This window comes from Pelophylax lessonae (assembly GCF_965119305.1).
Source record: "Pelophylax lessonae genome assembly, chromosome: 3".
NCBI lineage: Eukaryota > Metazoa > Chordata > Amphibia > Anura > Ranidae > Pelophylax > Pelophylax lessonae.
Genome location: NC_138770.1, coordinates 450,469,123 through 450,493,632, shown reverse-complemented (window position 1 = coordinate 450,493,632; position 24,510 = coordinate 450,469,123).

Below are 24,510 nucleotides of genomic sequence, written 5' to 3'. Positions count from 1 at the left end.
AAGATGACACACCTCGGTCACTCAGCACTCACCACAACGTGCGGTATCTCAAATAATTTGTTAGGGCCCAGCATAACCTAAATAGGAGAGAATTAGCAAGTGGGTCTCCGGACACGTGCTCTGATTCAGTTCAAGTCCTCAGGCAAAAAGGAATTGTTGTGATTTCTCTCTTTCAGTCCTGCTGCTCTCTTTTCCTCTCCTTTTTCTTCCTTACAAACAGGGAGGGGTTCTCTCTATTACAGTCTAATCGCACCTCACATCTTCCCAGAGATAAGGCTCTCAACTTTCCCTGATTTCGAGGGACTGTCCCTTATTTGGAACAAAGTCCCTCTGTCCCTCTTTGCTCCTCATTTGTCTCTCAATTTGGTCTGATGTATATAGTTGTATATAAAATGCACTTTTTATCCTTCAAAAGTCTTTCCCAGTGCTAAACCTTTTATTCAATTTCTAAACTGCTGCATTTGTAAATTTCAAAAACCAGTATAGAGCAGGGGTGGGGAACCTACGGCCCGCGGGCCGTATGCGGCCTCTGATCCGGCCCTGCCATTGGGAACGCCTCCTGATTACACACAGAGCGGGTTCCTTTGCTTACCCGGCGCGGCTGCTGTCATACAAAGTCACGCCTCCTACCTATGATAGACAGCACAGTGGTGACGTCTATCACAGGAGTCAGTCCAGGAGGCGTGACTTCGTATGAGAGCGCCCGTGTCAGGTAAGTAGAAGAACCCTGCTCTGTGTGTAATCAGGAGGCACTCTAATCCCCATGCACTCTGCATTGATTGGGGGCACTAATCACTCTGCATTGATGGAGGCACTAATCACTCTGCATTGATGGGGGCACTCATTCCTCTGCATTAAGGGGGGCACTCATCACTTTGCATTGATGGGGGGCACTAATCACTCTGTATTGATGGGGGCACTAATAACTCTGCATTAAGAGGGGGAAACCCGGAAAACCAGTTGCCAGTAGCAATATCATCAATACCAGCTAACATCACACACCTCACCAAAGAGAAGCAGTTGCAGCCATTACATTAGGGGTGAGTTAATTAAATGTTTGACCAAATATAAAAGGCATATTTTTAAGTTGATAATTTTGTATGGCCCCCGAATGATTTTAAAAATACCCAAATGGCCCTCGGCAGAACAAAGGTTCCCCACCCCTGGTATAGAGGAATAGTAGGGGTAAAAAAAAGCACTTGTGGGTTTAACCAGTTACCGACTGCCTACCGCAGATTTACTGCAGCAAGCAGCCGCTCCTGGGCAAAGCGACGTAGGTATACATCGCTCGCTCTCAGGAGGCTAGGGGGCGAGCGGGCGAGCGGGCATGCCGCCGGTGGCGCACTCCCGCCCCTGCTTGTCAGCAGGGAAGCCGATGCCTGCGTCAGGTGGCTCTGATTGCCGCCTGACACCCGCGATCGTTCCCTGCTGAGAGAGAAGGACGGTCGGCTGTTGTAAAAAAAACCTGTTGACTTATGCAGGTTACTATCATGGTCCTATTTTGGGTGATGTTTAAATGATTTGGAGGGACCAGGCAAGGTCTTGGAAACCACAAAAGGCACTTCTAAAATGTATAATCAATCTCCCATGCAGAAACAGAGATTTTTAAATGTTCTCACACATCAGTAGTGATTTTTTAATGTCAAGCCAATATTTCTTATATACTCTTCAACGGGATAGTGATAGCTGTTTGGTCAGCTTTGACCAAGACAAGCGGAAGTATTAAGTCTATAGCTATGAATTGTTTATGTGAATGTAGTGCTAATTCATAGCCAGGAAGAGCTCTTGTAAATGTGAACTAAATCAAGCTTTATGGAACCCCATGGGAAATGCTAACTACCAGTGACCATGATGCAAATCTGTGACCATGACTTTAGATAATTGCTTTGAATTAAACTGGATTGGTAAAAGGAATTTTAAAGAGATTGTTGCAAACATAAATATAAGTTGATAGTGCTAAAAATATTAATATCAGCAGCTGAGATTCTCTGCTTCTTAGTACAAGAACTGGATACCATAGCTGCATTTAGAGTGTAAAGAATATGAATTGCACCAGGCCACATTTACGACTGAACTGTGTCATGTTTGATGATGTAATATTGTTTACTTGACCTCCGGAAGGTTTACCCCCCTTCATGACCAGGCCCTTTTATGTGACACGGCACTGCGTTACTTTAACTGACAATTGTGCAGTCGTGCGACGCTGTACCCAAATAAAATTGATGTTCTTTTTTCCCACAAATCAAGCTTTTTTTAGTGGTATTCGTCACCTCTGCGGTTTTTATTTTTTGCGCTATAAACTAAAAACGCTAGACCATTTTGAAAAAAAAAAAAATATATATATATATATATATATTTACTTTCTACTTTAAAACCTATCCAATAAAAAATGTAAAACATCAAATTTCTTCATCAATTTAGGCCAATATATATTCTGCTACATCATTTTGTAAAAAAAAAAAAAAAACCCAATAGGCGTATATTGATTGGTTTGTGTAAAAGTTATAGCGTCTACAAACTATGGGATAGATTTATGGAATTTTTCTTTTTTAATTTTTTTTTAACTTGTAGGATAGTGGGACTGCAATATTGTGGTGGACAAATCAGACACTACCTGATACTTTTGACACTTTTTGGGCCCAGTGACACTAATACAGGGATCAGTGCTACAAAAATATGCAGTGTCACTGTAATAATGACACTGGCAGGGAAGGGGTTAACAGCAGGGGAGATCAAAGGGTTAAATGTGTTCCTAAGGAGTGCTTGCTAACTGTGTGGGGGATGCTTGTACTGTGGGAATGCAGAGATCCATGTTCCTGCTTAGCAGAAACACAGGATCACAGCCTTCCCTTGTCACAGAAGGACAATCTGCCTTGTTTACATAGGCAGACCGCCATTCTGTCTGTCTCCCATATGATTGGCGGGTCCCGGTTGACATTGCGTGCAATGGACCCACTGATTGGTTTCTGCTGTGTCCAATCAGGTTTGTGATTCTGCTCAGGGAGCCGCTTTGCTGCTGTATATGTACAGTATACGAACGGCAAGCAGTTAAAGAAGAATTCCAGATATTGTATTTTTTACATTGTAACATTAGTCCAGCTTGGACCGTGTAGCCCTTATAAAGATCCAGTCCACAGAAAACAATTGTCAATAGAGTATAGTAACATCACAGTGAAATAAATAAGTAAGAAATTTAAGTGGAAACCAAACCAACCCCTTTGTTTTGAAAGAATGAGGATTTTCTGCAGTTTTTATTTCTGACTAGGATTCTGGTGCAAAACTTCCCTCACCTTTCCTCCTTATTTCACCAGGATAAGATATTAGGGGTTGCCAGGATACAAAAGCACAGATGGCTATAAGTGACTTAAAAAAAAAAAAGCGTTTAAACAATTCTCTTGTGTTTTTTCTCTCTTTGGAGAGTTTTCCCATCACTCCCTGTTCTTCTAAACCTATCACCAGCAAGGAAATCTTCTCAATGGAGGCACCAACAGAAATAATGATTTGACAAAGAATCTAATCTATCCCTACCTTATGCAGAACAAAGGAAAATGTGTCATGTATTTGCTAGAGTAAGGGTTCAAATGGAAAATAAAAATTGCCTAATTCCTTTTCTAGTTTTCTTGTGAAAACACCCTTTTGTTTATAAAATGTCATAAAATCCAGGATATATAGCATTATTTCTTTCTCTGTACAGAGCACTGTCTGACCCCTTTACACTCACAAGTTTTCTTTTCCTAACAGGAAATGTTGCCAGCCACAGAGATATATTTCTCTTGATGGGTTGATGTTGACCTTGGTGGAACATTCTGAAATGAGATTAGTGTACATTAGATACTGTCATCTATTAATAGGATACAGATGGTGTCTTGGGCACCTTGTCCTTTTTAGATTTACTGTACACACACACATATATATATATATATATATATATATATATATATATATATATATATATTAGTGGTGCAATGTAGGATAATCATATCTTTTGTATTAAAGTTATAAAAAATATATTTCTGTGAAAGCACGCTTTACCATCACCTAAAGAAAAAAGTTAAAAAAATAAATAAATTAAAATAATAAATAAATATATCATATACTGTGTGTATATGTATATATATATATATATATATATATATATATATTCTTTGTGTTCCTCTGCAAAGGATGTGTTTGAAATTGTATTACAGTTGACAGTTGTTCTTTGTTAGCCACATACCAGTGCTAATGAAGCTTACTAGTGACAATGGTATTTTTCTATTAGATAATAGGAAGTCATCTGTATACTGATAAATATGCTACCTTCCTCCACAGAAAATAAACTAGCATAATGTATACAGTGCCTCGAAAAAGTATTCATACCCCTTGAAATTTTCCACATTTTATCATGTTATCAACCAAAAACGTAAATGTATTTTATTGGGATTTTGTGTGATAAACCAACAAAAAGTGGCACATAATTGTAAAGTGGAAGGAAAATGACAAATGATTTTCAAAATATTTTACAAGTAAATATCTGAAAAGTGTGGCATGCGTTTGTATTCAGCCCTTTTACTCTGATACCCCTAACTAAAATCTAGTGGAACCAATTGCCTTCAGAAGTCACCTCTAGGTATGCAAAGCTGGTAGAGACATCCCCAAATAGATTTGCAGCTTTAATTGCAGCGAAAGACAGTTTTACAAAGTATTGACTCCAGGGGACTGAATACAAATGCACGCCACACTTTTCACATATTTATTTGTAAAAAATATACTGATACAGAGGTCATTTTGTATGTTAATATTATAGAAATATCATACTTATTACACGCTGAAATTTGAAGGTGATTTTTAAAAACGAATATTTAAAAGTGCTGCGCTTTCAAATTAATTATGGGTTTATATCCATTCAACAAATATATAAATAACTATTAAGAAAGTGTAAAAATTATATAAATATATTAAATGGTGACAGCTGAAATATAATCGGCATATAGCCTAAATGTGTGCATGTGCTTGTACCGTTAAATGGTTTTAAACGTATATTCTGGTACTCTGATGAGTTTCAGAGAGGTACTTGGGTATTCTGATGGGCTAGAGACAGGTACTCAGGTAATCTGATGGGGTGCAGATTGGTACTTGGGCACTCTGGGCTGAAGACAGGTACTCGGGTACTCCGATGACAGGTACTCAAAGTACCCGAGTACCTGTCATCAGAGTACCCGAGTACCTGTCATCAGAGTACCCGAGTACCTGTCATCAGAGTACCCGAGTACCTGTCATCGGAGTACCCGAGTACCCGAGTACCTGTCACCAGCCCATCAGAGTACCCGAGTACCTGTCACCAGCCCATCAGAGTACACGAGTACCTGTCATCAGAGTACCTGATTGGCAGGTACTCGGGTACTCCGACGACAGGTACTTGGGTACTCCAATGACAGGTACTCAAAGTACCTAAGTACCTGTCATCAGAGTACCCGAGTACCTGTCACCAGCCCATCAGAGTACCCGAGTACCTGTCACCAGCCCATCAGAGTACCTGAGTACTCAGCTAGTTACCGTGTTCTCTGTTGACATTCTGTTACCGGCTGTGATTGACAGCCGGTCACGTGGTAAAGAGCCAATTTCATTGGCTCTTTACCTAGATCGGTAATGGGCTCTGTCCGAGGGACGAGCTTCGTCCCCGATCGCCGCGCGAGACTGGGCCGCCGTCATATGACGTCGGCCCGGATCGACAAAAGCTTCTTGCCGCAGTCATTTTACAATGACGCGGTATGGAAGTGGTTAAAGGAAGTGATCAGTGCAAACAGCTTCATTTAAGAGTCATTTTACATAGTAGCTCACAGGATCTCTTAAAGATTTTTAAAAACTGTCAGAAAATTAAAATGTCCCTTGGCATTCTGTGCAGCTTAGGTGTAAATAACACCGCAAGGTAATTTCCTACTCATATGATTGGCTGGCCTAAAGCGGTACTGAAGCCAAAAACAAAAGCTGATTATATTGCAGCTTACAAGTTTTTAAATGTGATGGCTGAAATAATTTTTTTTATTTTCCTGATTTTCACCTGGTGATCTGCCCAGTAAGCCTTTTATTTTTCGATTTCCTTTAACGGAAGCAAAAAAAAGCATTTAAAGTGTTGACTCAATCCATTTAAAGTAGTTGAAAACCCTTAAATATACTCAGTGAAGTGACTGGCTTCAGGTGACCACCAACGATATGAAACTGATGTGGCATTTGATGAGCACTGATGTGGCATGGATGTGGCACGGATGAGCACTGATGTGGCACAGATGTCGGAAGGATGAGCACTGATGTGGCATGGATGAGCACTGAGGTGGCATGGATGTGGCATGGATAAGCACTGACGTGGCATGGATGAGGCACAGATGAGCACTGATGTGGCATTGATGTGGCACAGATGAGCACTGATGTGGCATGATGTGGCACGGATGAGCATTGACATGTCATGGATGTGGAACGGATGAGCACTGATGTGGCACGGATTTGGCACAGAAGAGCACTGATGTGGCACGGATGAGCACTGATTTGACACGGATGTGTCATAGATGTGGCACGGATGAGCACTGACGTGGCATGGATGAGGCAAGGATGAGCACTGACGTGGCATGGATGAGGCATGGATGAGCACTGACGTGGCATGGATGTGGCACGGATGAGGACTGACGTGGCATGGATGTGGCAGGGGTGAGCACTGACATGGCATGGATGTGGCATGGATGAGCACTGATGTGGCATGGATGTGGCACAGATGAGCACAGATGTGGCATGGATGAGCACTGACATGGCATGGGTGGGCATGGATGAGGCATGATTGAGGCAGGAATAGGCATGATTGAGGCATGGATGGGCCTCCTCTCCTCTCCTCGCCTGCAGTACCAATCGCTGTGTACAGTGTGCGAGGAGAGAACTGAACACGACATGTGGCGGTTTGTTGACAACTGATTGCTCCGGCACTGGACGGAGCGATCATGTGGTAAAGGGCCACTGTCATTGGCCCTTTACCATTATCTGTGATACGCCCGGTGTAACGTTAAAAAACCATATCCCGTGAAGAAACCATACCGTCGTCACTTCCTGTGGGAAACAACTGAGCAGCGCAGCAGTGCGCATGCTCAGAGCCCCGGATACCTAATTGACAATCAAAGAATGTGACAAGTGCGCATGCTCGGAGGGCATGAAATAATCACGGCACGGTGTGTAATTTAATGCTTGCGGCGGGTACATTAAAACAGGTCGGCTGCAACATCAAAGATCTCCTCTCCTATCGCTGTCACTTCCCTCATCTCCGGTAATAAATATAAAAGCGGTGGCGGGTGTATGAGAGGTAAATGACGGCGATCGCGGCTCTGTGATCTGCTTTTATATTTATTACTTGAGATGAGGGAAGTGAGAGGGGAAGGAGCGGAGATGAATTATATTGCAGAGGAGCTGTTTTAATCGAACCGCCGCAAATGGAAGTACCGTGAGAAATCCATAGCCTCCGTAGCTGCACCGGAAGTGACGAGGGTATGGTTTTCTCACGGGTATGGTTTTTTCACGGAACACCGGACCCTTGGACCCGGCGAGCACGGACACTAACGTGTGCGCGCCCCAGGAGGAGCGCAGGAAGCACGATTCTGGGAGAAAGTCATTGTACACCCTCCCAGAATAATCTCACTGCGCTGACGCCGTCATTTGGCTATGGCCCTGTCGGTGTGGTTAAACAGATTCTCTCAACTGTGAAAAGCAGGGGGTGTGTATCAAGTCGCACACTACAGAGCTCAGCAATGAGAACCCTTTGCCCAAATTTGGAGGGAAGAGACACCCACCTTCAAACGGTACACAGGGAATATGCACAGCTTTGACTATCAGTCATAGGCTGTGTGCTGGAGCTCTCCTTACTCATCAACAATTATCTCTAGAAGTCAGGAATAGCTGTCAGAAGTGACTCATGCAGTTAACAGAGGAAGGAAGAGAGGAATCACACTTAGGGCTCTTTCACATGGGCGATCTGATCAGATCCGCCTGTCAGTTTTTTAGGCGGATCTGATCGGATCCTCCATGCAGCCATATGGGGCAGCGGATGTCAGCGGACACACCTCCACTGACACCCGCTGCTATCCGATCCTGTCCGTGAAATCTGGACGGATGGAAACCCTTTTTTTCCATCCGTTCAGGGATCGGATCGGATCGGATGAGAGCGGACAGGTGGTCCGGTCTCATCCAGTCCCCCATAGAGAGCAGCGGGGGCTGTGACACCTCCCTCTCCGCACTGCAAGTGGAGATGGAGCTGTCATCTGCCGGCTCAGCGGGGATCGGCGGATCGATCGCCACTGAGCAGCACGGATCCGCCTACGGAGGCGGACCGTGTGAAAGAGCCCTTAGTACTTTGGATAGAGACAGGTACACTGTATAAAGGGATGTGCTTTGTTCATATTTCATTTATGAGGTTTGTAATTACTTGTCCACTGATAGGGGTGCTAACTATGATCAGATTTTATTCATATATACGTAAAACCTTTATCCCAAAACAAAAAAACTGTTTGCTGTAACTGCTTAACATTTTTTTGTCAGTTTGGCTTTAATATGTTAGTCAAGTTCATCTAAATTTGCTTATATATAAAACATGCCAGGCTAAATACACAAAAATCAATCCTTTCTAGTGTATCAAATCATATGCTCTATACCCATACACCTACTATATATCATCAATTGAATATTACAGAACGACATGTACCATGTGAATAAAAAAAAAAAAAAAATCTGTTTCAAATTAGTTTAAAAGTCTAAACATAATAAAATCTCCAAATGTGAAAAACAAAAAGCAATGTATTGCAAACAAATGACAGTGTCCATAAATATCTTCTAATATCCTTGTCCAATAAATTAAGTCATAAAAATACAAAGGTTCAAGGAGAGAATGCCCCCTTTAAAGCCAGGAGAAGGCTATCTTCAAAGGCAAATTTAGCTTAGTTGATGCAGAGATGTCCCAGTATTATAGTGAACTCCGAAAAAGATAAAAGGACACCAAACTGCTCTCCATAATATCCAACAGCTTAATTTTAAAGATAAAAGTTTCAATCATATGTATTTTAAAACAATCCAGCTCATCTAGCGACAGAAAAAACAGTCACAAAACATCTCCCAATGGTGCAGTGCAAACTCTCAAAGTGCGATCCCCTCCAGGCAGTCCTAGGTGGCACCTCTCACATGGACAATCTCCTTGTTCCGCCTGATTAGTTTTGTCAATCCTGACATCATCAGGGACATCTCACTGTGTCTCCATGTGGAACTAGTTATCTTGGTAGAGACAGGGTTTTGCTTCTTACTCCAAATCTCCTGATTCTAGTATCGCTGCTCCAGGTGGATCCACTGGGCTAGAGATGAACAGGCTCCTTGAACAGGGTGCACGCCCTGCCACTGCTGCAGAGAATCTTGAACGATGGAATAAGGAATGGCCGCACTTTCCATAGGATGCAATTAAGATTTATTGTATAATAAAATCCAGCAAAGATGTTAAAGGCATATAGCAGGGGACAAAAAGATGACGCATTTCACACGATGCGTGCTTTGTCAAAACCATATAAGTTCAACCACTAGAGCAATAAATGCATACAAGATTCACACCTGATGATCAGTGACTCAGTGGTTGAATTACCCTTTTCCTCTATTCATTGCCATTTTTAGCCAAATCTCCTGAGTCAGAAGCAGCAGTGCCTTATATTCATATTGTAGACATTAGCGTTGCACCGATACCGGTATAGGTATTGGTCCCGATACTAAGCATTTGTTTATAAGGTGTATCGGCTCTCGCGCTATCAATGTGTGTGTAAAATAGATAAATGAAATGTGGGGGCTTGCTGCTAACGCTTTATAGCTTATCCACAGCTATTTAAACAATTGAATGACGTAACGTGTAGGGCACGAGCGGAGGTTACCGGAAGTGACGTAGACACTGATACGAGCACGGCGCTCAGGAACAGTTACTGAATGTTTATAACTTAAATGTGAGTTTTTGCTGTTTTATTTCAATAAATATTTTAATATACTACACCATAAGATTATCCTTTATACAGTGCCTTGCGAAAGTATTCGGCCCCCTTGAACTTTGCGACCTTATGCCACATTTCAGGCTTCAAACATAAAGATCTAAAACTGTAATTTTTTGTGAAGAATCAACAACAAGTGGGACACAATCATGAAGTGATAGTCTCAGAGGTCAGTTTAAAGCGCAGAGAGCATCATGAAGAAAAAGGAACACACCAGGCAGGTCCGAGATACTGTTGTGGAGAAGTTTAAAGCTGGATTTGGATACAAAAAGATTTCCCAAGCTTTAAACATCCCAAGGAGCACTGTGCAAGCGATAATATTGAAATGGAAGGAGTATCAGACCACTGCAAATCTACGAAGACCTGGCCGTTCCTGTAAACTTTCAGCTCATACAAGGAGAAGACTGATCAGAGATGCAGCCAAGAGGCCCATGATCACTCTGGATGAACTGCAGAGATCTACAGCTGAGGTGGGAGACTCTGTCCATAGGACAACAATCCGTCTTATACTGCACAAATCTGGCCTTTATGGAAGAGTGGCAAGAAAGCCATTTCTTAAAGATATCCATAAAAAGTGTAGTTTAAAATTTGCCACAAGCCACCTGGGAGACACACCAAACATGTGGAAGAAGGTGCTCTGGTCAGATTAAACCAAAATCGAACTTTTTGGCAACAATGCAAAACGTTATGTTTGGCGTAAAAGTAACACAGCTCATCACCCTGAACACACCATCCCCACTGTCAAACATGGTGGTGGCAGCATCATGGTTTAGGCCTGCTTTTCTTCAGCAGGGACAGGGAAGATGGTTAAAATTGATGTTAAGATGGATGGAGCCAAATACAGGACCATTCTGGAAGAAAACCTGATGGAGTCTGCAAAAGACCTGAGACTGGGACAGAGATTTGTCTTCCAACAAGACAATGATCCAAAACATAAAGCAAAATCTACAATGGAATGGTTCACAAATAAACATATCCAGGTGTTAGAATGGCCAAGTCAAAGTCCAGACCTGAATCCAATCGAGAATCTATGGAAAGAACTGAAAACTGCTGTTCACAAACACTCTCCATCCAACCTCACTGAGCTTGAGCTGTTTTGCAAGGAGGAATGGGCAAAAATTTCAGTCTCTCGATGTGCAAAACTGATAGAGACATACCCCAAGCGACTTACAGCTATAATCGCAGCAAAAGGTGGCGCTACAAAGTATTAAGTTAAGGGGGCTGAATAATTTTGCATGCCCAATTTTTCAGTTTTTTATTTGTTAAAGTTTGAAATATCCAATAAATTTCGTTCCACTTCATGATTTTGTCCCACCTATTGTTGATTCTTTACAAAAAATTTCAGTTTTATATCTTTATGTTTGAAGCCTGGAATGTGGCAAAAGGTCGAAAAGTTCAAGGGGGCCGAATACTTTGGCAAGGCACTGTATATCCCCACTCTGCATCCTATGGCGAGAGTACTTTGAGATGCCCCTGAGAACTCATTATCTACAGAGCTAACTAAACATAAGGGAGAAGCACAGAGGACATCTAGTGGCAAGCAAGACACATAACAACTCCAATGGGGATGTAATACTATATGCCTAATTCAAGTAATATTCAGGTGAGAGGCAAGAGAGCATATTGGTGTCACTTGGATGAAGAGAAGCACCATACACAAATATTTCTATTGGTGAAGGGATACACCTGTATATATACTAATGATGTTTTGCATATGTCTATTTCAGTTCATATTTCAAATTATTGTCTGTGAATATTCTATATACAGTATCTCACAAAAGTGAGTACACCCCTCACATTTTTGTAAATCTTTTATTTTATCTTTTCATGTGACAACACTGAAGAAATTACACTGTGCTACAATGTAAAGTAGTGTACAGCATTTATAACAGTGTAAATGTGCTGTCCCCTCAAAAAAACTCAACACACAGGCACTAATGTCTAAACCACTGGCAACAAAAGTGAGTACACCCAGTGCTGGGACAAGATCATCCAGCGCCCAGGGCAAAGATGCCAAATAGTGCCCCCTTTCCCATTCATGATGTGCAATTTTAGAGTGTCCTACACTCAGTAAACCATTGCGCCCAGGGCAACCGTCCCTCCCGCCACCCCTTGTCCCAGCCCTGAGTACACCCCTAAGTGCAAATGTCCAAATTGGGCCCAAAGTGTCAAAATTGTGTGTGACCACCATTATTTTCCAGCACTGCCTGAACCCTCTTGGGCATGGAGTTCACCAGAGCTTCACAGGTTGCCACTGGAGTCCTCTTCCACTCCTCCATGACAACATCACAGAGATTGTGGATGTTCGAGACCTTGCGCTCCTCCACCTTCTATATGAGGATGTCCCACAGATGCTCAATAGGGTTTAGGACTGGAGACATGCTTGGCCAGTCCATCACCTTTACCCTTAGCTTCTGTAGCAAGACAGTGGTTGTCTTGGAGGTGTGTTTGGGGGTCGTTTCTCCGAAGTGAGGGGATCATGCATTTATGGTTCCATTGGTGAACTGTAGCTCACCAGTGGCGACAGCATTAATGCAGCCTCAGACCATGACACTACCACCACCATGCTTGTAGGCAAGACACACTTGTCTTTGTACTCCTCACCTGGTTGCCGCCACACAGGCTTGACACCATCTGAACCAAATAAGTTTATCTTGGTCTCATTAAACCACAGGACGTGGTTAGAGTAATCCATTTCCTTAGTCTGCTTGTCTTCAGCAAACTGTTTGTGGACGTTTTAGTGCATCATCTTTAGAAGAGGCTTCCTTCTGGGAAGATAGCCATGCAGATCAATTTGATGCAGTGTGCTGCGTATGGTTTGAGCACTGACAGGCTAACCCTCCACCCCTTCAGCCTCTGCAGCAATGCTGGCCACACTCATGTGCCTATTTCGCAAAGACAACCTCTGGATATGACACTGAGCACGTGCACTCAACTTCTTTATTCGACCATGGCGAGGGCTGTTCTGAGTGGAACCTGCCCTGTTAAACCGCTGTATGGTCTTGGCCACCATGCTGCAGCTCAGTTTCAAGGTCTTGGAAATATTCTTATAGCCCAGGCCATCTTTATGTAGAGCAACACTTCTTTTTTTGGGTTCCTCAGAGAGTTCTTTGCCATGAGGTGCCATGTTGAACTTCCAGTGACCAGTATGAGAGAGTGAGAGTGATAACACCAAATTTAACACACCTGCTTCCCATTCACACCTTGTAACACTAACAAGTCACATGACACCAGGGAGGGAAAATTGCTAACTGAGCCTAATTTGGACATTTTCACCTAGGGGGTGTACTCCATTTTGTTGCCAGCGGTTTAGACATTAATGGCTGTGTGTTGAGTTATTTTGAGGGGACAGCAAATTTACACTGTTATTCAAGCTGTACACTCACTACTTTACAATGTAGCAAAGTATCCTTTCTTCAGTGTTGTCACGGGAAATGTTATAATAAAATATTTACAAAAATGTGAGGGGTGTACTCACTTTTGTGAGATACTGTATATTAGTATTTTACATTGGTGTCACTTGGATGACGAGAAGCACCATACACAAATATTTCTATTGGTGAAGGGATACACCTGGAAATATACTATGGATTTTTTTGCATATGTCAATTTCAGTTCATATTTCAACCTATTGTCTGTCATTATTCTATATGTATTAGTATTTACACTTGTGTTATTGCACAATTGCCGGTTCCCTTTTTTGGAAGATTATATGTGTGGTTTTATGCACTTTGTCAGCAAGATGTTTCGTTACATATAGAAATGTGATTATTTATTATTTATTTTAAATAGTGGATTTAATATTCTGAATATTATAGTATTATGTCACAAAAAATGTAGTGCAGCACTATTCACCCATCATGATACTAAGCATTTGCATGAGTACTTGTACTCGTGCAAAGGCTCTGATACTTAAAAACTGATACCTTCAGACTTGGTTCACATGTATGAGGGCCAGTTTTCAATGCGATTTCAAAGCCTGGTCAGGTCCAATTTTGTTCTGTGTTTCAGGTAATTCCAAATTGCAGTGTATGAGATTATAAACCAGACTGAAATCACACAGGACTCTTTTTCAAATTGCACTGAGGCGGTCCCGCACATATGTGAACAGGCTGTAAAAACTGACGTGAAACTGATGTCTCTGCAAGTAAAATCTGTACGGTTTTCCTATCAGCGTTCACGCATGTATGGTGTGAATGAGCCCTAAAAAAACTGTCATATAACATTAAAAATAGGTTTCAGTAATTGGTATCGGTGAGTACTTGAGAAAAAGTATTGGTACTCGATCCTAAAAAAACTGGTATCAGTGCATCCCTAGTAGATATACAGCTATGAGGATGAAGGCATAGAAGTGCTTAGGCACACTCACAAAGCAGAAAGTGTACTTCTATTTTTCAGGAGGTATTCCAGACTAAAAGTGAAAGATGTCAAGCTATATTATTTTCTGTCTCTTTTTATAACAAAGAACTTCAGTGTAAGGATCTAACTGCCATAGTTTCTGGTTATTTTCTTACCCACCTTTGTGCTTTGGGTTTTTCCTATTTACATTTTTTTACTCCTCCTGTTGCACTAACCATTGTATAAGAAAAAAACCTAATGAAAGATTTGGGGACCCAAATGCAGAGGTATCCAGCATGAACAAATCTTCAACATTAACCAAAAGAAATAATATAACATGATGATAATTTAAGATTGGACAAAACGTTGTTTATTCTTAAAATGCTAAATGTATTCTTTACTGTTAGAGAAGTGAAAATGGGGAAATGTTTTCCACATGGAGTGGAAATAGCTGAGAATTAATAAATAACCTCTTGGCGCCGATGGCACGCAAATTTGCGGCCTCTTGGTGGGTGGGCCTTGGCACTGAGAGGCCACATATTTGTGTACCAGATTGCAAACACAGCTGTGCCAAGTGCTCCCAACACAGTTACTGGCAGCTAACGGAAAGCTCCCGATACCTGCGATCGGGAGTTTTCCAAACATGTGACAGCCAATCACGGCAATCATATGATCATAATACCTGCAGAGCCTTCCAGCATTTGAAACTCTTTAAAGGGAGGTGACATCGCCAAGGGGTTTAAAACAAAACTCTCCATCCGTCTGCATACAAAAAAAACTCGGAAACAAAAACATAAAATAGAAAATCAAACCTACACACAGAGGTTAAACTGGACGGAACTGTCTTTTTTTAAACTGTATTACTAATTTAACTATGTAAATATAATCATTTTTAATCTTATCTTTTAAGACTTACTTAAAATATCAGAATTTCCATGTGGCCTTTCCTGTAATTATATTCTATAAGTCTTAGGCACTTTGACTTCTTTTAGCATTCAATTATGTTTTTATAAGGATTAAATTCCTTTTTCCCATTAAATGTGTATTACAAAAATGATTAGGTACAGCCTCTTGCATAATTGGCTCAGGCCAACTCAAAGGTTAATGTAGCATTACAAAGTCAGTTCTGGCAACTGGTAATTCATTTTCAGAAAAGAAAATCACAATTGCCAGTAACTATTTAAAGCACTTGCTGTTTCACTGTATTAGACCTGAATTCCCAAACTGACAGTTTATGGTAAGGAATACATATAATAGTTCCAGTAATCTATAATTGGAGTTGCAATCTCCCCAGATCCAGAGTACAGTTGCATTGAGTTGGAAATAATGCCTCCTCACTTGTTTTTTTTTTTTTTCAAATTATTTCTTTATTTCTTTAAGTTCAGTTACATATACACTGTATTCAATACATTCCAACTTTCACAGTTACAAATTATACAATATTCAATTCAACTCAAAAAGAGCCATAGCCTTCCTTAAACATTCTATAGCCGAACATTTCAACTTTCACGATTACAAATTTCAAAATATTCGGTTCGACTCAAAAGTGACCATAGTCTTCTTTAGGCATTCTATAACCAAACCCAAATCTCCCATTTCAATCCTTTTCCCTCTCTCCCCTCCTCCCCACCTCCAAAAAAAAAAAAAATTTTTCTCCTTTCTCCTCCTTCCCTCTTCCCCTTCCCTCTCCCCCTCCCTTAAATTTCCCCTCCCCTCTCTCCTCATCTCCCGAACCCTCTCCTTATACTTATTTATCCATTATATCTAATTCTTTCTCTGTATTTTAAAGTTGTCCTTCTCCTGAGTTTACGTAATCTATCCATTGTTTCCATTTCTTCTCATATTTATCAGTTTGTTGGCGGGCGGAAAAGACCAAGCTTTCCAAGTTATTTATTTCCTCCACCTTCCTGAACCACGTAATTATGTTAGGTGGCTCAGTCTCTTTCCACCTGAGAGGAATACATGTCCTGGCTGCATTTATTAAATGTGGTATAATAGATTTATTATAATTTTGTATCGGTATGCTAGAGACGTGGAGCAGAAACAAAGCCGGTTCTTTGGGGATATAACTTTTCGTAATTTTCTGTATTATCTTCAAAATCTGTTCCCAGTACATTTCTAATTTAGGACATGCCCAGAATATATGAAGCATTGTGCCTCTCTCTGTCCCACATCTCCAGCATCGGTCTGTGTTTGCTATAGAAATTTTATTCATTTTAACCGGAGTATAATACCACCTGGAAAAAATTTTATAATTCATTTCTTGAATTCTAGCACACATTGAGGTAGCAAATACTGACTTAATTATTTGTTTTTCTTGTTCTGGTGAGAAAGTAATACCCATTTCCCTTTCCCACTCCCTCAAGAAAGGGAATTTATGCTGTACCACTGATGTCATTAACAAGGAGTACATTTTGGATATAGTATGTTCCAGTATTCCATTTTGGGTACATATTTTTTCATAGGGTGTTACCTCTTTATCTCCCTGAGGGGGGGCTTTCAATGTTCCCAGAAAGTGACGTAACTGAAAAGCCCTCCATGAGTCTAGGCCAAAATGGCCTGACCCATCTGTTAACTCATCCGTGGTCACCCATCCTGTGTCTGAGCGGAAATCAAGAATCTGAAAGATTCCCCTTTCTGCTAAAGCCTTAAACTTCCTGTCTTGACACCCTGGCTCAAAGAGGGGGTTCCCCAGGACCGGGTATAGTAAGGAATTCTCCCGTATAAGATTGTCTTGTTTAAATATTTCTGCGCATATTTTAATCGTGTTTCCTATAACAGGGTGATTCTTAATAGCTGTTGGCAAGTTCTTATGACACCAGGGGGCTCTTTTCAGTGATACCTCACATTGTGCCTGCTCTATGTTCGGCCATAACTTATATTCTCTATGGCGACACCAATCAATCATTCTGCCTAATTGAACGGCATGATAATATCTCTTCATATTCGGAATCGCCAGCCCCCCATCTGTTTTGAATTTAAATAAATATTTCTTCCCTACCCTGGGGCGTTTTGATTTCCAAATAAAATCCATTATCATGGTTTCAATCTGGGACAAGTATCGAGGTGGAATGTGGATGGGAAGTGCCTGGAAAATATACAGAAGTTTTGGTAAAACACTCATTTTAATTATATTGCACCTTCCCATCCATGAATGCATTCCTCCTTTCCACTTTTGTAATAATGCATTTATGGATTTTGATAGGGGAATGAAATTCATCTTAAACAATTGTGAGATTTTTGAAGTAATTAACGTCCCTAGATATTTTAAAGCCGTCTTTGTCCAATTCAACTTAAAATTTGCCCTTAATTGTTGTTGAAGTGTCCCTGCTAATTCTATTCCCATTGTTTCGGATTTGATAAAGTTTATCTTCATATTAGATTGAGTTCCGTACTTCCCTAGTTCGGTCAATAAATTAGGGAGTGATATAACTGGCTTTGTAATCGAAAATAGAACGTCGTCGGCGTACGCTGATAATTTATATTGGTCCTTCCCCACTTTGATACCCGAAATGTCTGGGTTAATTCGGATTCTACACAGGAACGGTTCTAATGATAATACGAACAGGAGCGGGGACAGGGGACATCCCTGTCTCGTTCCGTTTGTAATTAAAAACTCTGTAGAAAGAATTCCATTTACTTTTACTTTTGCTGAGGGGGTTGAGTAACTCTGTTTTATCCATCTTAACATTTTTTCCCCTATTCCTATGTAACGAAGGACTACGAACATGTACTCCCACCGTACCCTATCGAATGCTTTCTCTGCGTCGGTGTTAAGTAGAATGGTTGGTATTTTATTTTGGTGGATTATATGTAATAGACTCAGCAACTTGGTCGTATTGTCCCTCGCCTCACGGCTTGGGACAAATCCCACCTGATCCAGATGGATCAATTTCGTCAAATATTTCTGTAGTCTAACTGCTAAGATCTTTGTGAAAATTTTAAAATCCGTGTTCAACAGGGAAATTGGTCTGTAACTTTTACACGAGGTGGGGTCTTTACCCTCCTTGGGGATTACCGAAATATGCGCATGTATAGTTTCCTTGGGGATTGTTTTCCCTGCCCCCCACGCGTTAAACATGTCTTTCATGAATTCTTTCAGGTATGGAATTAGTTTCTTATAATAATGAATCGTAAACCCGTCAGGTCCCGGCGCCTTCCCAACTTTCGTATTTTTTATAGTCTCCATTATCTCTGTTAATGTAATTGGTGACTCTAGTATCTTACTCTCCTCTTCAGACAGCTGGGGCATTTGTGAGATTTGTACGTACTCCTCCATTTGAGATTGTGGGGTTATGGGGGTTTTTAAATTATATAATGTTTCATAATATTTTTTGAATTCCTGAGTTATCTGTTTAGGGTATGTGAGTTTCTGTCCTGCATCCGTTACTAAATGTGGAATATAAATTGTCAAGTTTTGATCTCTAAGTGATTTTGCTAATAACTTCCCACATTTATCCCCTGATTCATATGTGATCCTTTTGGTTTTTTGAATTGCTGCTTTAACTCTAAAGGCTAGAAGTTCGTTGATGTCCCTTCTTATCTTCAGAAGTTCTGCCTTTCCCTCCTCTGACGGTGCATGTTTATGTTTCGCTTCTACTTTATTTAGCAGTTGGAGTAACTGTTCTAGTTGTTTAGTTCGTTGTTTTTTAATCCTAGCCCCGTGCTTAATGAAAATACCTCTTATAACTGCTTTATGCGCTTCCCATATTATCCCTGGGTCTGAATCTACAATAGTATTGGTTAAAAAAAAAAAATTCCATTTCTGATTCAACTTCTGTCATTGTCACCTGGTCTTGTAGAAGGTTTTCATTCAATCTCCACGTTGTTTCTCTCCTTTCTCTTTTGTCTGGTAAATCGTAAGTTATTATAATTGGGGCATGGTCTGACCAAGTTGCTGAGCCCATCACTATGTCTTTTATTGCATGTAATTGATTGTGTGGGATTAAGAAGTAATCTATGCGGGAATATTGTTGATGTAAAGAGGAATAGAATGAGTAATCTCTTTCTCTTGGGTGCATTATACGCCATGCGTCTATTAATTGTCCCTCTTGTAGTGTCTTAGCGAACTGCTTTCTTACTCTAGGCGGAATTGATGATATGCCCCTTGATGTGTCTTCTGAAGGGATCAAGGGTATATTCATATCCCCCCCTATTATTAAATGGCCCTCTCTGAAGTCATTAAGTGTATCCATGCTCCTCCTCAAGAAGCCATCCTGTTTTACATTTGGGACATACATGTTAGCTAGTGTAACTATGGTCTCTCTTATAGTCCCTTTCACAAACAGATAGCGTCCATTTGGGTCGCTCATAATTTGGGTACATTTCCAAGGTATGTTCCTTGATAGAAGGATGGATACGCCCTTTGACTTTGCCTCCCAGTTGGTAGAGTGGTATACTATGGGGAAGGAGTTATTACCAAGCTTTGGACATTTATCCTCTCTGAAGTGTGTCTCCTGCACCATTGCAATATCTACCCTAGATCTATTCAGCTCGTCCAGCAAGATTCTCCTTTTCTCTGGAGTGTTCAGGCCTTTTGCATTAATGGATAAAATTCTTATGTTTTCCATCGCTCAAAAGGCGAGGAGTGGAAGAGAGAGAGGGGAGAAGAAGAAAAAAAAAAACAGCCTTTCAGGTATTGGCACTGGTAAAAGTAAGGGGAACAAAGATTATGAGGTCTGTTTATCAATGTTTGCACTCAAGATTCACACACATTTCAGCCAAGATTCACCCAAAATTTGTTACATAGGATTCAAATAAAAATGCGTAAATCTTGGTTGGAAGTTCTGTTGAGTGGAAACAGTGATACATAGTATAGAACATAGCCATCTCATAGATAGTTGCGACCTGTTTGAATGCTTTTGGCGCCACTCAAAGTAGAGGTGAAAGCATATCTTCATGTTTCAGAACATGTGGTGCAGGCTTGTACTAATACCAATCCAAGGGATTAGTAAATGTAAAGAGGAAAGGATTGCTGCTACTCACGACCAGCCCAGGTGAATAAATGATAAAGAACCTTCTCAGCCTACATGTCTCCACCAAACCATACACCCTGATTAATTTCGCCCTGCCCATTAGGGCTTAGTCATAGTCATTGTCATGGGTCTGCCATCTAAGGGTTAACTAAGTGCAGACTAATTTCAGTAATTGGCAACAGGCTGCCTTATTTAAACACCTCAGCAGCACTATGTATTTGCTGTCTGATCTGCAGCTTACCTTGAGTTATGTTCCTGTGTTTGTATTGATTCCTGTATTGACCTGGCTTGTCTGACTTCGTTGCTATCTCCAGTCCTGACCCCGGCCTGCCTTGACTCTGCTATACCTGCTTCCTGCCTGATATCCTGCTGCCAACCCCTGTCTGTACACCGACTATTCTCTGCCTGCTGCTTGAACTGTATTTGATTACCTGTGTCTGAAACTGTCTTGTGTGACCCTGCTCCAGTCTTTGCCCATCCAGCTCCTTCCAGTGCCTGGAGACACTGTCCTGCATCCACTGTGCATTCGCTGTGCATCCGCACCTCTGTACCTGCTTCTTCCTGCTGCTCAGCAATCCAGCCGTGTTCAGTGACTTATCAGCTACTCTTCTCAACTGCCAACAGAAGACCAGCGCAGGCACTCTTACCTCACTGCGCTCTCGCATCCACTGTTTCAATTCCAGTGGTGCCTGAGCCAGGGCTGTACGAGAGGTCTGCCTCTGCACGTCAGGCTCTGCTACAAGGTATGTGACAGTATCAGACAGCCATGTCTGAGCCTGCGAGAGGGACCTCTCCAATGGATGAGATCTGTCAACATCTCGCAGCCCTCAACCAAGCCGTCAAGTCCCTACAGGAAGGCTACATCCAGCTGGAGGAACGTGTGCAGTCTTTAGCCACCTCTGCAGGACCTACCACAGCTCCCTCTCCTGCCGCTGCTACTGCCGCACCCACTGTGATGATGCTACCACCTGAACCCAGGGTTCCTACACCTGAAAGGTTCTCAGGGATCAAAGCAAATTCAGGGCATTTCGCAATGCATGCCAGTTATACTTCGCCCTGCAACTCCAGACTTTCTCTCTGGAATCCACTAAAGTAGGATTCATTATTTCCTTACTTCAAGGGGAACCCCAAACCTGGGCCCACTGGCTGCTCGAGGAAAATAGTGCTCAGATTCATGCTATGTCATCTTTCTTTGACGCAATGGCCCAGCTGTACGATGACCCCCAACGAACTGTCACGGCGGAGGCTGCTCTCCATGCGCTCCAGCAAGGCCGCAGAGTGGCTGAGGACTATGTCACGGACTTCAGACGCTGGAGCGCGGATACACAATGGAATGACGCAGCTCTGTGACACCAGTTCCGCCTTGGATTGTCGGAAGGTCTTAAAGATGAGTTAGCCTGGGTTGGAGTACCTAATACCTTGGAGGGCCTTATCACCCTGGCTATCCAGATTGACCGTCGGCTCCGCGAGCGTCGGTCAGAAAGATCTTCCCAGCAGTTTCTTCCTACATGGATGATGCCTAGAGCTCCAGTTCCTGCTTATCCTACGTTTACCACTTCAGCTCCAGCCAGTTCAAGTTCTATTAACCCTGCATCAGATGTCCCTGAACCCATGCAACTTGGGTTAATGTGCCCTGCGCTGTCTCCTGAAGAGCGACAATGCCGCAGAATAGGCAACCTATGTCTTTACTGCGGAGAAGCCGGCCACTATGTGCGGACCTTATCCCGTTAAGATGCGCAAGTGTCCACCTGTCTTCCCTGCTAACCTGTCAACTTCATCTGCTAATGCAACTCACCTAGCTCTCCCACTCTCGTTCCAGCTTCTGGAAGGAACTATCTCAGTTAACGCCATTATTGACTCTGGAGCATGCAGCTGTTTCATTGACTTAAACTTTGCCACTCTGCAGCGAATTCCTCTGCGACCCAAGACTCAAGGACTTTCTGTCTACCTTGCAGATGGCTCATGTATTAGATCAGGACTAGTTACTCAGGAAACCCCTCCATTACCCGTGATTACTCCTACTAAACATTAGGAGTTATTGAGCCTGGATGCCATCTCTTCTATTCCATTATTTCCCATCATCTTGGGCCTACCTTGGCTTCAACCCCATAACCCTCAGATTGATTGGAGTTCCGGAGAGGTCAGTTTCCAATCACGCTACTGTCAAAAACACTGCTTTCTGAATTCCCTGACGCCTCATTAACTCTGTTATGCACGGACCCTGAACCTGAAATACACCAGTTGGTGCCTGAGGCCTATCATGGGTTTGTCGATGTTTTCAGCAAAAAGGGGGCTGACACTCTCCCTCCACATCGACCATATGACTGCCCCATTGAACTATTTCCCGGGGCCGAGATCCCCTTCGGGCGAATATTTCCACTCTCTGAACGTGAGCAATAGGCCTTAAAGGAATATGTTGATGAAAATCTAAAGAAGGGATTCATCCGCCCATCTACTTCTCCTGCAGGGGCGGGTATATCCTTTGTTACTAAGAAAGACCAGTCTCTGCGACCATGTGTGGATTACCGGGAATTAAATAAAATCACGGTTAAGAACCGCTATCCCCTTCCCCTCATGCCTGAATTATTCCAGAGATTAAGGTCCGCGACCATTTTTACCAAGTTGGACTTGCGAGGGGCCTATAACTTGGTCCGTTCCCACGAAGGAGATGAATGGAAGACAGCCTTTCGTTAACCAGATTCGGCCACTTCGAATATCTGGTCATGCCCTTCGGCCTGTGCAATGCCCCTGCCACCTTCCAGCACCTTATAAATGATGTGTTCAGAGACTTTCTGGATATCTTTGTAGTCGTGTACTTAGATGACATCTTGATTTTTTTCTACGTCCCTTGACCTGCACCGAAGACATGTCAACCACGTTTTGGGCCGGCTCTGCCAACATGGACTGTATGCTAAACCTGAGCAATGTGAATTCGAGCAGCAGAGCATCCAGTTCTTGGGGTTGGTGATCTCCGCAGCAGGAATTAAGATGGACCCCCAAAAGGTTTCTGCTATATTGGACTGGCCTGCACCTACAGATAAGGGGATACAGCGTTTTGTGGGGTTTGCAAACTTTTACCGGAGATTCATTAAAGGCTTCTCTGCTATCATTACCCCAATCACGCACCTGACCAAACAGAACCTGCAGTTCCGCTGGAGCCCTGAAGCTCAAGACGCCTTCGAAACTTTAAAGAAATTATTCACTTCAGCCCCTATTCTCAGCCACCCTGATCCATCTCTTCCCTACATACTTGAAGTGGATGCCTCTGAAACAGCAGTAGGGGCAGTTGTTTCACAACATCAGGGTCTTAAAGATTTAATGCATCCTGTAGCCTTCTTTTCACACAAACTCTCCCCAGCGGAAAAGAACTATGATGTAGGGGATCGAGAACTACTAGCCATCAAAACAGCTCTGGAAGAATGGAGGTACCTGTTGGAAGGCGCAGCACATCCCATATTAATATACACGGATCACAAAAAATTTGGAATACTTGAGGTCTGCTAAGCGTCTAAAGCCACGTCAAGCTCGATGGGCACTGTTCTTTTCTAGGTTTTCTTTCCATATAACCTACCGATCAGGATCAAAGAATATTAAACCAGATGCCTTATCCCCTATGTATGATGACCCCAAGGAATCAGTAACCCCAGATACCATCTTGCCCGAAGGTAACTTCCTGATGATACAATCTGACCTACTCTCACAGATCAAACTAGCCTCCATGGGTAACTCTGGCCCCGCCGGAATCACTTTGTCGTCTAAGGAAGGGTTGTTGTGGCGGGAAAACCGGATTTTTGTGCCAGAAAATTTACGGGTGAATGTTTTAAAGCTACTTCACGATCACCCATTGGCAGGCCATTTTGGCATCCATAAGACTCTCGATTTGGTACGACGTACCTTCTGGTGGCCAGATCTGGAAGAGTTCTGCAAGAGATACGTGAGCTCATGTTCTGTCTGTATCCGATGCAAGACTGCAAGAAGCAGGGCTTGGGGTTTACTTAAGCCTTTCAATATAAAGAAAGTGATGCGCCAGATAAATGTGTTAAAAATCAAAATATATCCGTGCATATGCAAACAAGAAAAACATCCATCAAACAGTCCATATAATAAATTGTGCTCCGTGTCCAAAGTGTTAACAGAGAACCAATAATCCCATAGGGTATAGCAGACACCTC